The following is a 14,832-nucleotide window of genomic DNA, read 5'->3' as shown; positions in this document are numbered from 1 at the left end:
GGGAGAAGGTTTTCCACTCCGCTACAACAACTATTGTGCTTAAAACGTTTCTCTTCTATGCATTTTATCCCCAAATTGTGAAAGAGAAAACACAAAGTGTCGCCACATTTTCAGCAGAGCAGCGGCGCGGCTGTGGGTTGACTCTCCACGGTTCTCATGGGCTTTATATAAGTCCCGCCTCGCGCCCGAGCTGAACACAGCAGACTGAACTCGACAGAGAAACACTCAGACATGGCAGAAGAAGCTCCAGCAGTTCCCGCGGCGAAAGCCCCGGCCAAAGCCCCCAAGAAGAAGGCAGCTCCCCGGCAAGAGCGACGGACCCTCCCTCCCGAAGCTCATCCTCGACGCCGTGACCGAGGCCAAGGACCGTAAAGGCACCTCGCTTCCGGCCATCAAAGACGTTGGCCACCAAAGGCATCGACCTGGAGAAGGCCCACAAGCGCATCAACACCGCGGTGAAGAGCTGGTGACCGACGGAAAGCTGGTCCAGATAAAGGGATCGGCGCATCCGGGTCCCCTTCAAGCTCCCAAAGTCTCAGACACAGCTGCAGCCAGCCCGCAAGAAAGCTCCCGTTAAAGTGAAGAAACCCGCCGCCAAGTCCCCGCAGAAGAAAACGCACAGCTAAGAAACACCAGTGAAGAAGACTGCAGCCAAGAAAACCGCCGCTAAGAAACCAGCAGCCAAGAAACCAGCAGCCAAGAAGTCTCCTGTGAGAAGAAAGCGGCCAAAAGCCAGCAGTGAAGTCTACTCCCAAGAAGGCTGCCCCTAAAAGGTCGCGAAGAAAGAGACCCCCCGTGAAGAAGGCTCCGGCAAAGAAAGTTGCAGCGAAAATTCAAGAAGTGAAGTGGCTCTTTAATCTGCACTCAGTGCACCAAAAGGCTCTTTTAAGAGCCACCACAGACTCAGAGAGAGCTGTTCCTACATCATCATGTCTGTTTTCTATCAATCAAAACACGTTGATCTTACATTATGCTAATGAGGAGTAATCTATTTGTAGTACATTAATGCATTCAAAGAACAGAATTAATTAGAATATATTTCCCACCCTTCCTTCAGAGTTTTATCTCCTGATGGCGCTAACACACAGTTAGTACACTACAACTTCTGAATTTAGTCAGAAGATGTATTTAAAGATTTATTTATTAAAAACATGTTGCTATACATCTTAAATAGTAATTTATTTGCTGTTAATTTATTTCTTCCATTTTAATCATTTACTTATTATATACATATATATAAAATGAATGTATGGGTCCATATTCAAAAGAAGAAGCTGTGATGATCAACACACTATTGTTTCATCATTTTACACTCAATGGATCTTTTGGATTGTGAATCACATATTTCCCCCACATATATTTTTAATATATTGCGGTCCTCCATTGAGATTATCCTGTTTTTAAAGAGTGACAAGAAAGCAACGACATACTGTGAAACCAGTTAATATTATTGTAAATTTCAAAAGGAGAAAACAATTTATAATCGACTTTCTGTTTTAACTTAATACCTGATCTCATGTGACATTTATTTAACATGGAGGTAAAACCTTTAGCTTTATCTATTCCTATATTATTTCATGTGTATTGTATCCTAGTATTTCATTCATATTTTATCTGTGCTGGTGACTGATTTTGCTGCTGTAAGACGATCGTTTCCCATTTTTGGGGATCAATAAAGTTATCAGTTATCAGTCAGAAACTCACACAAGGACCATATAGGTCAATGGAAGAAACTAATTGTAAAAAAAAGAAGTAAAAATGTACAAACATCACATCTGTCTGTCTGTTCCAAAACGTAGCCTACATATTTTAACATTGATACAGCTGCTGTTTGAATTTTACTTTGTCCAATAGTTACTTAGCTAAAGCCCGCGTGTCTCCCGGTCTGGACCAATCAGGGCCACGCTGGCTCCGGCAGTTCCTTTATAAAGCCGCTGCTCAGCCCGAGCACTATTCTTTCTTGAGCTGTGAACACAGAGAAGACTGAGAAACTAAAATGGCAAGAACCAAGCAGACCGCCCGTAAGTCCACCGGAGGCAAAGCCCCCAGGAAGCAGCTGGCCACCAAGGCTGCCCGGAAGAGCGCCCCCGGCCACCGGCGGCGTGAAGAAGCCTCACCGTTACAGGCCCTTACCGTGGCTCTGAGGGAGATCCGTCGCTACCAAGTCCACGGAGCTGCTGATCCGCAAGCTGCCCTTCCAGCGCCTGGTGAGAGAGATCGCTCAGGACTTCAAGACCGACCTGCGCTTCCAGAGCTCCGCCGTCATGGCTCTGCAGAGGCCAGCGAGGCCTACCTGGTCGGCCTGTTCGAGGACACCAACCTGTGCGCCATCCACGCCAAGAGGGTCACCATCATGCCCAAGACATCCGCTGGCCCGGGCGCATCCGCGGAGAGAGGCTTAAACTGTCTGCTGCTCCACACACACCACAAGGCTCTTTTAAGAGCCCCAATAATCCTTAAAGAGTTTTCTTATTCTGTTTTAAAGGGCATAATCTGTAGCCTCGGCTACTTTATATGAATTTTGACACTTAAACGCTTAATTAAATTTACAAAAAATAAATATTTGTATAACGTGATCTGAGAGCTCTCCTCAGAGCAACATTTTTCTGTAACGTTACTATCTGACGTTAAGTATTATTCTAAACCTGTTTCATATAAAAAAAAATACGCTTAATATCTTTTACAGAAAAGAAACACAACGTTATCTGAATATGTTGAAAACCATATGTACTCATTATTTTCTCCAAATCTGTTGTCTATAACAAAGCTGTATGGTAGGCTACCTGTGCAGACACAACAACCGATGTGTATAGCTTAACCGCATAGGCGTCAAGAAGACTATATAAGAATATGTATTAAATAAACTAAATATGCGCCCGCCATGGATAATACCGAGAGCCTCGGACTATAATGGCAACTTACCGGTAACACACGGGCATTTGTAGTTTTATACGTTGATAACAGCTGCTGGATGCCATTGTTACCGGCCTCAGACCTAGGGGAATCTGGGCAGGTACAAAGCCACAGGCTGGATAGCACTGTGGATTGAAAAGAGGTGGAGATACAAAAGTTGTGTCTTTCTCAAGCGCCGGCTGTTTATTTCTGAGCCAAAAATAATTTGATGACTATGACAACAGATAGGCCTAACAAACACTAGGACACTGGACGATTAACAACACACAATTATAACTTACACTATAATTATATAATATATAATATATAAATGGTCTATAAATTATAATACTATCATTATACTATTAATTTATAACAAACAAAGATGTAACACATTAAACAGATCAAAGGCTACATTTGATTACTTCTATGGAATATGTTACAATACAAACAACCTTGTCAGAAATCAAATACAAAGAGTACTATATTCAGATTGAAACTGTTCCCATGTCTATGTGATAATTCATCACAGACGCAACGGTCAGCCGTTGGTGTGTAAGTTTACCGGCACGCGCATATCAACTGACGGCGGCTTAGCCTTCACGAACGTTGACAGGCTAACTTCACCTAGCTCGCTAGCTCAACTGCTAGTAACTACAAACCATATAACAACATATACATAATACATTTCTACACAGAACATGACAACATATGTCACTGAGAAAACCATACTAGTGGTATACTCGTTTGGTACCTAACATAAATTAAAGCAAAGGTTTAAAATATACCTGTGGATTGAAAAGAGGTGGAGATACAAAGTTGTGTCTTTCTCAAGCGCCGGCTGTTTTATTTCTGAGCGCTTGAGCTACCGTCTCCACGGCAACCCACTACGGTGAAACTAGTCAATAGCGCCATCTACTGGCATGAAGTAAAATACATGGTCATGAATACCCTACATGTAATGAAATAATAAAAAAATAGGAGGGGTTAACTTTTTTTTTTAATTAACCTTCTCTACCCATTACACTCTCCCCTACTTTAAGAGGTGTCTCCTGACATCCAGAACTAAACTGGACTAATGGCTACAGTGGTATTCACAGACTATTTGGTCAGAATGTCAAGTAAGTACGGTCTTCACAAGGCCTCAGTCTGAACAGGAAGGAAGCCTGCAGTATTTCAATCACAGGTAAGTAGTATGAAGGTAAGATTGTATGTCAATGTCTTTTATATCCTGGTCAGTGTCAGTTCTATTGTACGTCCATACAGTTCGGGAAGGATAGCAGCATCTTTCAGGAAACACTGGGTAGGCAGCCATGGAAAAAGGGGTACAGTACAAGGCATTAGTTCCCATTCTCCAAGGTTGGTAGGAGGGTTCTCCTGGCTGGTCATACATGAAAATGTTTCTGGGTTTGACTGGCCGAGTGGTCCTCCGCAGTTGTTGAGGTACCTCGCCTACTGGCTGGGGAAAAGGCACAGCATCTATCACAACATCTTGAGAGCTCCCACTCTCCACAACATCATCTTTTTGTTGCTCCAGTCCTTCCACAGCTGGGGATGGATTTACTCTTCTTGGTACGGACATTGGCTGTGCTGTCACCAAAGGATCAGATGGTCCTGGCTGCCATACATCCCCAGACTCAGGTGTTTGGCTCAACGGTTGATATTCAGGAGCCTCAGCCCTCAGCTCACTGTGTTGCTTGGGTTCAGGTGGGTGGTGTCTGACAGCCCCCTCTCATATACAGGCAAGGGTCTGAGGTTGTAGGAGCACTCCCCCTCATCATCTGAGGTGTCGACATGAGACTTGGTTGCTTCTCTGGTTGGCATTTGACGTCTCTGTCCCTGGGGCTTTCGCTTCACACCAGTGTCACAATCCTCATGACTGACTGGTAAGTCACTGACAGGCAAGAGGAGGTTGCGGTGGAGCACCCGGAGGGGTTTGTCACCTGATTCAGCTTGGATTCGATATACAGGTCCGTCTCCCAGCCTCTCAATGACACGGTGAATATTCTGTTCCCAGTAAGATCGAAGTTTGCCGGGGCCACCTCTCTCCGACAAGTTCTTGACAAGCACACGATCACCGGGTTGCAGCAAGACTCCTCTGGCACCTTGGTCGTAGTGCCTTTTCCCTTTATCCGAAGACTTCTTGTTGTTCTCAGAAGCAATCCGGTATGCCTGCATCCGGGAAGCCCAGGTCTGTGCATACTCCTGCCGTGTCTGTACCAGTCGATCTGGGTCGGGATTGAATATCAGGTCAATGGGCAGCTGTGGATGTCTTCCAAAGAGGAGGAAGAATGGTGAGTAGCCCGTAGATTCATGTTTTGTGCAATTGTAGGCATGGACTATGCCGGGGAGATAGTCTTTCCACTCTGCCTTCTTTTCCTCATGGAGCGTTCTGAGCATCTGGAGAAGTGTTCTGTTCAGGCGTTCAACAGGGTTCCCCTGTGGATGGTAAGGAGTAGTTCGGGAGCAAGAGATTCCTGCCAACTGCTGCAGTCGATGGAACATAGTGTTCTCAAATTCCCGACCCTGGTCATGGTGGAGCTTTTGAGGGTACCCAAAGCGTGGAATGAAGTCGTAGAAGATCTTTTCGGCTGCTGCTTTGCCAGACTTGTTTCGAGTTGGGTATGCCTGTGCAAAACGGGTGAAGTGATCTACTACCACCAGGATGTACTCGTAGCCTCCTTTACTGGGATCAAGGTGAAGGTAATCAATAGAGAGCAGCTCAAAAGGTGCACTCGTTGTGATGGAGCCATTGTGCTTTCTCATGAACAGCAGGTCGTTTTTGTTTGATGCATGAGCACTGGCGGATGACATAATTTTCGATGTCGCGCTGCATAAAAGGCCAGTAGAACCGCTGCCTTGCAAGGTGGATGACTTTATCAGCGCCAACGTGTCCCATGTCATCGTGCAGGTGTTTGAGCACAGTTGACTTGAGTGCTTTGGGAAGGATCAGTTGTTTATTCTGTCCCCCCTGCCTGTACAGAATACCATTATCCAGTTTGAGCTTGTTCCACTCATGCATAAGTCTTCTGGTTTCTGGTGATGTTGGCCTCCGGTCTTTGTCTCTCGGATTACATCCACACCCTTTCAACCGGATCACCTCGGCAATGGACTCATCTCCTTTCTGGGCGGCTCTGATGTCCTCTGGGGTGAACAGGGGTGTACTAACCAGAGGAGGGTCTACATCACAGGCGGAGATCTGAAGGGCGGCAGCCCAGGACACATCCTCATCTCTTTGAGCTTTATTCCCCTGCCAGATAGAAGCTACAACTTCTGGTGGCATTATCTCAGTGTACTCCTTCAGGTGGTCTTGGAGGTTCACTGGAAACCTTGATAGTGTATCCGCATCAACATTCACCTTGCCTGGCCTGTACTTGATGTTGAAGTGGAAGTCGGCTAATTCGCCAACCCAGCGATGTCCAACTGCGTTCAGTTTGGCCGTGCTCAGGACGTAGGTGAGGGATTGTTATCTGTATACACAGTGAATGTTGTTGCATAATAGAGATAATCACGGAATTTATCACATATGGCCCACTTCAGAGCAAGAAACTCAAGCTTACTGGAATGGAGGTGGTAATTCTTTTCAGCAGGCGTGAGTGACCTGGACCCATAAGCAATAACCCGGAGTTGGCTGTTCTGTTCCTGGTAGAGCACTGCCCCCAAACCTTCATTGGATGCATCAGTATGTAGGATGAATGGCAAATCGAAGTCGGGTAGGCCAAGATGGGGGTTTGATCAACATGTCCACCAGGCGGGACACAACAGCACTGTGTTCGGGGGTCCATTGAACTGGTGTCCTGGATGGTAACTGACCATTGCTCTTGCCTTTTTGGGTGGGCTTGGCTGCAACCGAACTCTTGTTGGATGGAGCAGGATGTTCTTGAAGCTTAAACAGTGGTCGGGCTATTCTGGAAAAGTCCTGGATAAATGAGCGATAGTAGCCCAAGAAACCAAGTAAAGCTCGGACCTCGCCAACATTCTTTGGCTCTCTCTTCTTCATCTCCAACACCGCTTCCAGGTCTTTGGGATCTACCTCAACACCTTCACTTGTGACCAGGCGTCCAACATATCTCACTTGCCGTTTGAACAGCTCACACTTTTTCGGACGCAGCTTCACACCATGCTCTCTTAAGCAACACAGAACTTGTCTTAAGTCCTCAACATGGCCCTGGAAAGTCTTGGAAAAGCAGAGCACATCATCCAGGTAAGAAAACAGCATTTATCCCTTAGACCGGCCAGCATGCCCTCCATGCAACGTTGGAATGCGGCCGGGGCGTTGGTGAGGCCAAAGGGGAGGCGTATCCACTCGTAAAACCCCCAGGTGTGCTAAAAGCTGTCAGGTGCCGGCAGGTCTCTTCAACAAAGCCTTGGTGGTAAGCACTGCCCTGGTCGAGTATGGAAAACCATGAGTTGCCTCCTAAATTGTCAAGCAGGTCTTGGATGCGTGGAAGCGGGTGGCGGTCAGGGATGGTTTTACTGTTCAGCCCCCGGAAGTCCACACAGAGACGTAGGCTCATATCCTTTTCTCACACAGACCACAGGAGAAGAGTATGATGAGGTGGATTTTCTGATCCAGCCACGGTCAAGCAAGTTATGAACATAGTCTTTTACTTCTTGATACAAGGGCTTTGGGATGGAATTGTAAGACTTTTGGACTGGTGTTTCATCTGTAAGGTTGACTCGAAGTTGGAGGTCGGGAATACAACCAATGTCAGTATCGTCTCTGGCAAACACATCCGACTGCTCAAATAACATTTCCTTAACTAGCCTCTTTCATCCTCAGCTAGGTGTGATACGTCACAGGAGGGTGCCACTTGTCTTCAGCTTTAGGCCGTGTTTGTCTGTCTTGCTCTTCCTTTAGGTGAATCATTACATCCGTACTTAACTGTGCTGAAAAGGTTTGGGCAATGTCATGCGGCATGTGCTCAAGACTCGGGTCAGATTTCACGTCAGCCACTTCCTCAAGAGTGCCGAGAGTGATTCTTTGGGGCAAATAAATGGCATGTTGGGTTGCATTTTGGATGGGAATTTTAATGCATTTTGAGAGCCCACAAGGAATGTCAACTAATGCAGGAAACAGTTCTAGACCCTCAGGACAGGTGTTTTCTATTAGAGGCTCGAACAGCATGGTATGGTTCCCTGGCAACCCCCTAACCCGGCACCTGATTTCATAGACTCTACCAGCTGGGATAGTGACACCTTTTTTGCCTGTGTGTACTGTACACAGGGCTGTCTCGTCAGTGGTGTTTATCTGAAGGGCAGTAACTAAAGCCTCAACTGTGTCCTCAGAGGCACTTAAAGCGTCAGTCAGGATAGCAGTCACATTCACAGTGTTGTCATGCGCTTTGATGATCTCAGCTATGACATTACTTCCTAACAGGGGACAGTGACAAGTCTGACTGACCAGTAGGGGCACTCCAATGGTCACCGATCCATGGCGCTCACTACAAATCTGCAGGTCAACCTCTGCCCATCCATCAAGGGGAACTTGTGTACCATTTGCTGCTGATATTTCAAAAGACTGATTAGCAAAGAGGGACTGAAGTGATTGGATTTTGACGTGGGGTAAGGCTCTGTCTATCCAGGCTTTGCTGACCATTGTCACCTGAGCCCCTGAGTCTAAAAGCATTTCAATTGGCACACCATTGATGTTGCAAGAGACAATACAACGTTTCCCTATGAGCTGGGCTATGCGTTTTTTTTATCTGTTTGGCATGGTATGGGTAGCGGCTCGATCTTAACAGTGGGCTGAATGCTATTCACAGTCACTGGCTGCCCTGCTCCAGCGACCTCCTCCCGTTTCCCGAAGGCTTCCTCTGTAGACAGCCAATAGCTCGGTGTCCTGCCTGGCCACATACAAAACAATGGGGACAGCTCAAGGTTCCGCTCCCTACGCAGTCGTGGCATCTACCCTTTTTGTCAGTTGACAGTGACTGCAGACGACTAACAGCTGTGCCAGGGCGGCCAGACGGTACACGTTCTGCAGACCGATCAACGATTGTCATGTGTCTGGTCAGTGCGGATACTTGGACAGTCAGCTCTCTGATTGCATCACGGTTAGCCTGTAACTCTGCGTCAACTTGACTAGGTTTTGTCGCATCAGTCTGTCCGTCATGGTCATATTGGGCACTGCTTACAGTCACAGGCCTAGACTTAGCTATTGCCCCCAGGCGTTTTAACCTCCCCTCTTCCTCAGTCATGGACTTGGTCATCTGCTCTAACAGAAAATCATCACTAACCTGCATGTCAGAAATAAAAGGTTTGATGTCATGTCTAACATAGGTGTTCCTCTCATTTAGACCTTGGTAGAGTGTGTGTAGAAAAGTACCCTGTACAAGCCTTCTGTCATAGCTAAACTCTACACCAGGTTGCTGTGATTCAAAAATAACTCTCTGCTTTAACCCCATAAGCCTGTAGAGAAACTGCTGTGGACTCTCCCTGTCATGTTGTCTAGCATTACTGAGCTCTTGAAAGAGCTCGGTTACACTTTTATCTCTGATGTGAGAGCGGAGAAACCTTTTTACCCGTTCACTGTTAGATCATCATGGTTAGTGAGCATTTCCCTGAATGTACCTGGTTTAGTTATCTTCAGAACAGCTCTAATAATTTCCGTCTCGCTAAACCCCTCTTGTAACGCAGCGTCAATCTGCTTACAAAGACCATTAAAGGAAATGTCAGACCCTGTGTCAGCTATCTGACCACCGTGTATCTTACACTCTCTACGGGGGAGCAGGGCAGTAACATCAGACAGTCTTACTACCTGGTCTGTTATTGTTGAGGCCAAGCTTGTCCTAACGTGGTGACCACCACGGGTACCAGTGAAGCTCGGCAGGGCTGGTCTCCCCGTAGTAACAGGTGCATGAGTATCTCTGTCCATGGGTGACGGGTGTGTATACATGTCCATAGATGCATGTGTGGGCTGTCCTTTGTGGAGGGAGGAAGAATTGAGGTGTGGGTGTCACTGTGCCGTCCACGCGAACAGTGGACACACAGACCTCACCAGACCCGGAGTCGGTCGATGTCAGTTTCCATAGCAGATCCTGGAGAGAGAGAAGCTGAGCCATGCCTTCATCTTCCATCGCTTTCAACCTCTCACTCCTGGAGTAGTCAATGATGAAGTCATAGAGCTCTGGCTCACTAAGGCCCTCAGTGCTTTCACCGCCATCTTCAATTTCCATGGCAACCGACTGCAATTGACTCGAACTCAGCGCTGGCAGCAGTTTGGTGATCTGGAAGATCAACATTCGCCGTGGGGTTACTGTAGTCATCGTGACGTCTCACCGGTGACCGTTGCTCTCTGGATGACGCTCAACACAGCAGCCTTCCCTGAAGCTTGGACACCTGGTCTCACCCGTCGCCGTGACTGCTCACTATACCTCGCTTTTCTGGATTTAATCCCGACGGGCCCCCAATTGTTACCGGCCTCAGACCTAGGGGAATCTGGGCAGTACAAAGCCACAGGCTGGATAGCACTGTGGATTGAAAAGAGGTGGAGATACAAAAGTTGTGTCTTTCTCAAGCGCCGGCTGTTTATTTCTGAGCCAAAAATATTTTGATGACTATGACAACAGATAGGCCTAACAAACACTAGGACACTGGACGATTACAACACACAATTATAACTTACACTATAATTATATAAATATATAATATAAATGGTCTATAAATATATTAATACTATCATTATACTATTGATTTATAACAAACAAAGATGTAACACATTAAACAGATCAAAGGCTACATTTGATTACTTCTATGGAATATGTTACAATACAAACAACCTTGTCAGAAATCAAATACAAAGAGTACTATATTCAGATTGAAACTGTTCCCATGTCTATGTGATAATTCATCACAGACGCAACGGTCAGCCGTTGGTGTGTAAGTTTACCGGCACGCGCATATCAACTGACGGCGGCTTAGCCTTCACGAACGTTGACAGGCTAACTTCACCTAGCTCGCTAGCTCAAACTGCTAGTAACTACAAACCATATAACAACATATACATAATACATTTCTACACAGAACATGACAACATATGTCACTGAGAAAACCATACTAGTGGTATACTCGTTTGGTACCTAACATAAATTAAAGCAAAGGTTTAAAATATACCTGTGGATTGAAAAGAGGTGGAGATACAAAAGTTGTGTCTTTCTCAAGCGCCGGCTGTTTATTTCTGAGCGCTTGAGCTACCGTCTCCACGGCAACCCACTACGGTGAAACTAGTCAATAGCGCCATCTACTGGCATGAAGTAAAATACATGGTCATGAATACCCTACATGTAATGAAATAATAAAAAATAGGAGGGGTTAACTTTTTTTTTTAATTAACCTCTCTACCCATTAACCATGCATGACCTACTAAGAAATGTCTCGCTATTCAATGCGTACTGCTGGATTAATATAAACGTTTCAAAATGACTTAATCACAATAGGCTTAGACGAACGTAATAACGGAATTTTTGTGTATACATTTGCTGACTGGAGGAGTGATACAGTATACTTTCACGATTGACTTTTATAATTAACAGATTGTCTTTAGTTGGATGTGGGTGGCTCTTAAAAGAGCCGTTGTTGGTTTTGGTTGAAGCCGCTTCCGGGTGTCTACTTCTTGGCGGGCTTCTCGGTCTTCTTGGGCAGCAGGACGGCCTGGATGTTGGGCAGCACGCCGCCCTGAGCGATGGTCCTCCGCCGAGCAGCGTTGAGCTCCTCGTCGTTGCGGACCGCCAGCTGCAGGTGGCGGGATGATCCGGGTCTTCTTGTTGTCGCGGGCAGCGTTTCCAGCCAGCTCCGGATCTCAGCGGTCAGGTACTCCAGCACAGCCGCCAGGTAGACGGGGGCCCGGCTCCCACGCGCTGAGCGTAGTTCCCCTTACGGAGCAGCCTGTGGACACGGCCGACCGGGAACTGGAGCCCGCACGGGAGGAGCGGGTCTTCGCCTTGGCTCTAGCCTTTCCTCCTGTCTTGCCCGTCCAGACATTTTTCGTGTTTCTTGTATACGTGAGTATAAGAAATGGTAAATTTACGCTGCCTGAACCGGCATTATATCTACCTAGCTGCTTTGTGATTGGTCCGAGTGAGCGTAAGCCTGATCGTCCAATCAGAGAAGAGATTGGTCAAGTTGCTGTATTCACACAACTATACGTTTTCACTGCACGGAATTTCAAAATAAAGCGTTGCAGATTAAACCGATGTCCATTAATTACCCAATCATCATCATTTGCCTTCGTAGATTGTTTTTTCGTACGTCGCAATTATGTAACACAAACACACCTTAAATATAAACATTACATTTCTATTTGCACTAGTCTGGCCTCCTGATTCCACCATCAGGGAATACAACGTGTTAAAGTCCAAAGAAACAACTCTCAATATCATAACTGACGGAAAACATAATGTTTAAACTTGCAACTAACAGAACATAATGTATTGTAGATAATAATTATGTATTTCATATTATGTAACTCTCTCTGTATTTTGACTAGTCTCCTGAGACCCCCAGGGGCTACCAAGTGCTTCCAGTGGATCCGCAGCCAAAAGGGGAATATTTAATTTTCCCTATTTTTTCCATAGTTGTCAGTCTAGGGTCCTTGACGTGAGAAACATCTCTTAATACATCCATGGAAAAGTTTGGGAACTTAAACAATCACGTTTTGAATGCCAGGGTGAATTTAGATTACTATGATGTTATAAATTGCACTGTATGTACAAACACATCTGAGTTCAACACCCTAGTTTCTGGTCATCGAAGCGTTTGTCAGTGTTTTACTCATTGACACGTTGACAGTGGCAGGATGAGGCTGGGATTGAACAAAAACAGTAATTGTCCCTCGCTGAACACCGGAGTAACTCATCGCTTAGTTAGTTAGCGTCATTGGGACCGTTTAAACACCACAGCGTTACACTATCGCTCAGACTAACTAACTGACGGAGGCAGCGGTACAGCAGCAACTCCCTCGTTCTGCAAGGTTAAAATGTCTTTTTGTCAAAAGGAGTCTGGTGGCTTTAAACAGAGCAGAGCAACTTCAGCTTCCCAACTGGGAAATATAATAAAATTTAGATAAACTAAATTAGTTTAGGCTAATATAAAGTAATTAACAGAAGAAGAAATTACTCAATAGTTTTTGACACATCAATAACCTAATAATCACATTTCAAATCAGTTTAATTTTTTGGAAAACTCCCCTGCTCATAGACACTCTTCACCCCCCCCCCTCCTACAGTTTCTACACGTTACATTAGTTTTTCTCATGCTAAAACACTTAATGCCATACGCTGAACACAGTTCTCAGTTGCCTTAACTTTAACTAGTTGTTCAGTCCTTTAATACCAAGTTTAAGTAAGATTAAAAATATACTCCTTGGGAGCTATATGTTTGTAACAATGTTTATTTATTGGGGCATATTTACTAACTGTTTAACAATATATAAACCTTCCATTCAATTCAAATGCACAGCAAAAACAAAGAATGGAAAATTCATAATTAAACGATATTTTTTATCCAGACACATGAAACATTTCTCTTTAAGGAGAAGTGGGTGCTCTTAAAAGAGCCGTTGGTTTGGTAGATTACAGCAGCGAGATGGTCTACTTGGAGCTGGTGTACTTGGTGACGGCCTTGGTGCCCTCAGACACGGCGTGCTTGGCCAGCCCCCGCTCCCCGGCAGCAGCACTCACGGCGGTCTGGATCCCCTGGAGGTGATGGTGGAGCGCTTGTTGTAGTGAGCCAGACGGGAGGCCTCGCCGGCGATGCGCTCAAAGATGTCGTCACGACGAGTTCATGATGCCCATGGGCCTTGGAGGAGATGCCGGTGTCGGGGTGGACCTGCTTCACACCTTGTACACGTAGATGGCGTAGCTCTCCTTCCTGCTCTTTCTCCTCTTCTTGCCGCCCTTAGCGGCGGTCTTGGTCACGGCTTTCTTGGAGCCCTTCTTGGGCGCTTTCACGGTGGCTTCTGCAGGCATCTTGCTCAGGTTCAGAGTTCCTAAAACAGATAACTTATCCGGTCCGGACGCCTTTTTATTGCACCTGATGCAAATGAGACTGTGCTGTTGCTCGCACAGGATTGGTCATAGCGGGACGGCGCATGCGCAGAATATGTGGTCATTCTCTGAGCAGAAAAATAAATAAAAAACTCAATGTAGCAGATTTTAAATTACATTGTAACATTTTATGAAACAAATTCGCCCCTTCCAATCGCTGCACGGATGTCTTTTGTGATTAAATTCATAAAAATCCAATCATAAAAAACGCCCAATCAATAACTCAGAGCAAATTTTGTAAATAGCATTTAGGCAACCTTTATTGCATGTTGGCATGGCAACATGTCCAGGCTAGTGCAAAGATACTCATTTTTAATAAATGCAGTACCACCATTTAATTTATTATTATCGTTTTAATCTTTATAAACTACCCGGTCATGCCAGATGTAATTATTTGACTAATTGTATTGTTTTTGTATTTGTAAACTTGTCTTTTACTGTAATGCTTTAATAAGACTTTTGAAAGCGTTAATAAATAATTTGAGAAATTCCACATTTTATTACCATTTTATAAACAGTTTGATTAATAAATATAATGAACTGGAAAAAGAATAATCCCTCAGGTTGAGCAAAACAATGGCTAAAACATAAATACTATATCAAGAATTTATGCATTCAGCACTTTTGACAACTAAAGATCTTTGAAGTTTTTGATCGCAGATCACAGCGTGGGGTTTTCTGAGGTGTTCATCTACCTCTCAATGTACAAATGTGCCACGTTTGGCACCAATCTGGGATCAATCCCCGTATTCGCTAGGAACACATCAACCATGTGTTTACATAATGCCTAGCTGTTGTACATTATGCATTTGAAGACTCTATGAACTGCAATCTCCACTTCTTTTGATCCATGTTTAACTGATAAGGTGTGACATAATTTAATAATTTAATTTAA

General features: G+C 45.2%; 4 pseudogenes; 2 read left to right on the top strand and 2 right to left on the bottom strand.

The window, feature by feature from the left end:
• The first annotated feature begins 6 nt into the window (after nt 1-6).
• On the top strand, nt 7-987 carry LOC116684761 (histone H1-like; annotated as a pseudogene).
• A 909-nt stretch (nt 988-1,896) lies between these two features.
• Nucleotides 1,897-2,460, top strand: LOC116684760 (histone H3-like; annotated as a pseudogene).
• Nucleotides 2,461-11,427: 8,967 nt separating this feature from the next.
• On the bottom strand, nt 11,428-12,111 carry LOC116684759 (histone H2A-beta, sperm-like; annotated as a pseudogene).
• Nucleotides 12,112-13,440: 1,329 nt separating this feature from the next.
• Nucleotides 13,441-13,896, bottom strand: LOC116684762 (histone H2B-like; annotated as a pseudogene).
• Nucleotides 13,897-14,832: the final 936 nt, after the last annotated feature.

The sequence above is a fragment of the Etheostoma spectabile genome, unplaced genomic scaffold, assembly GCF_008692095.1.
Source record: "Etheostoma spectabile isolate EspeVRDwgs_2016 unplaced genomic scaffold, UIUC_Espe_1.0 scaffold00569298, whole genome shotgun sequence".
Lineage (NCBI taxonomy): Eukaryota > Metazoa > Chordata > Actinopteri > Perciformes > Percidae > Etheostoma > Etheostoma spectabile.
Note: the sequence above shows the minus strand (reverse complement) of the source record. Positions and strands in the feature narration are given on the sequence as shown.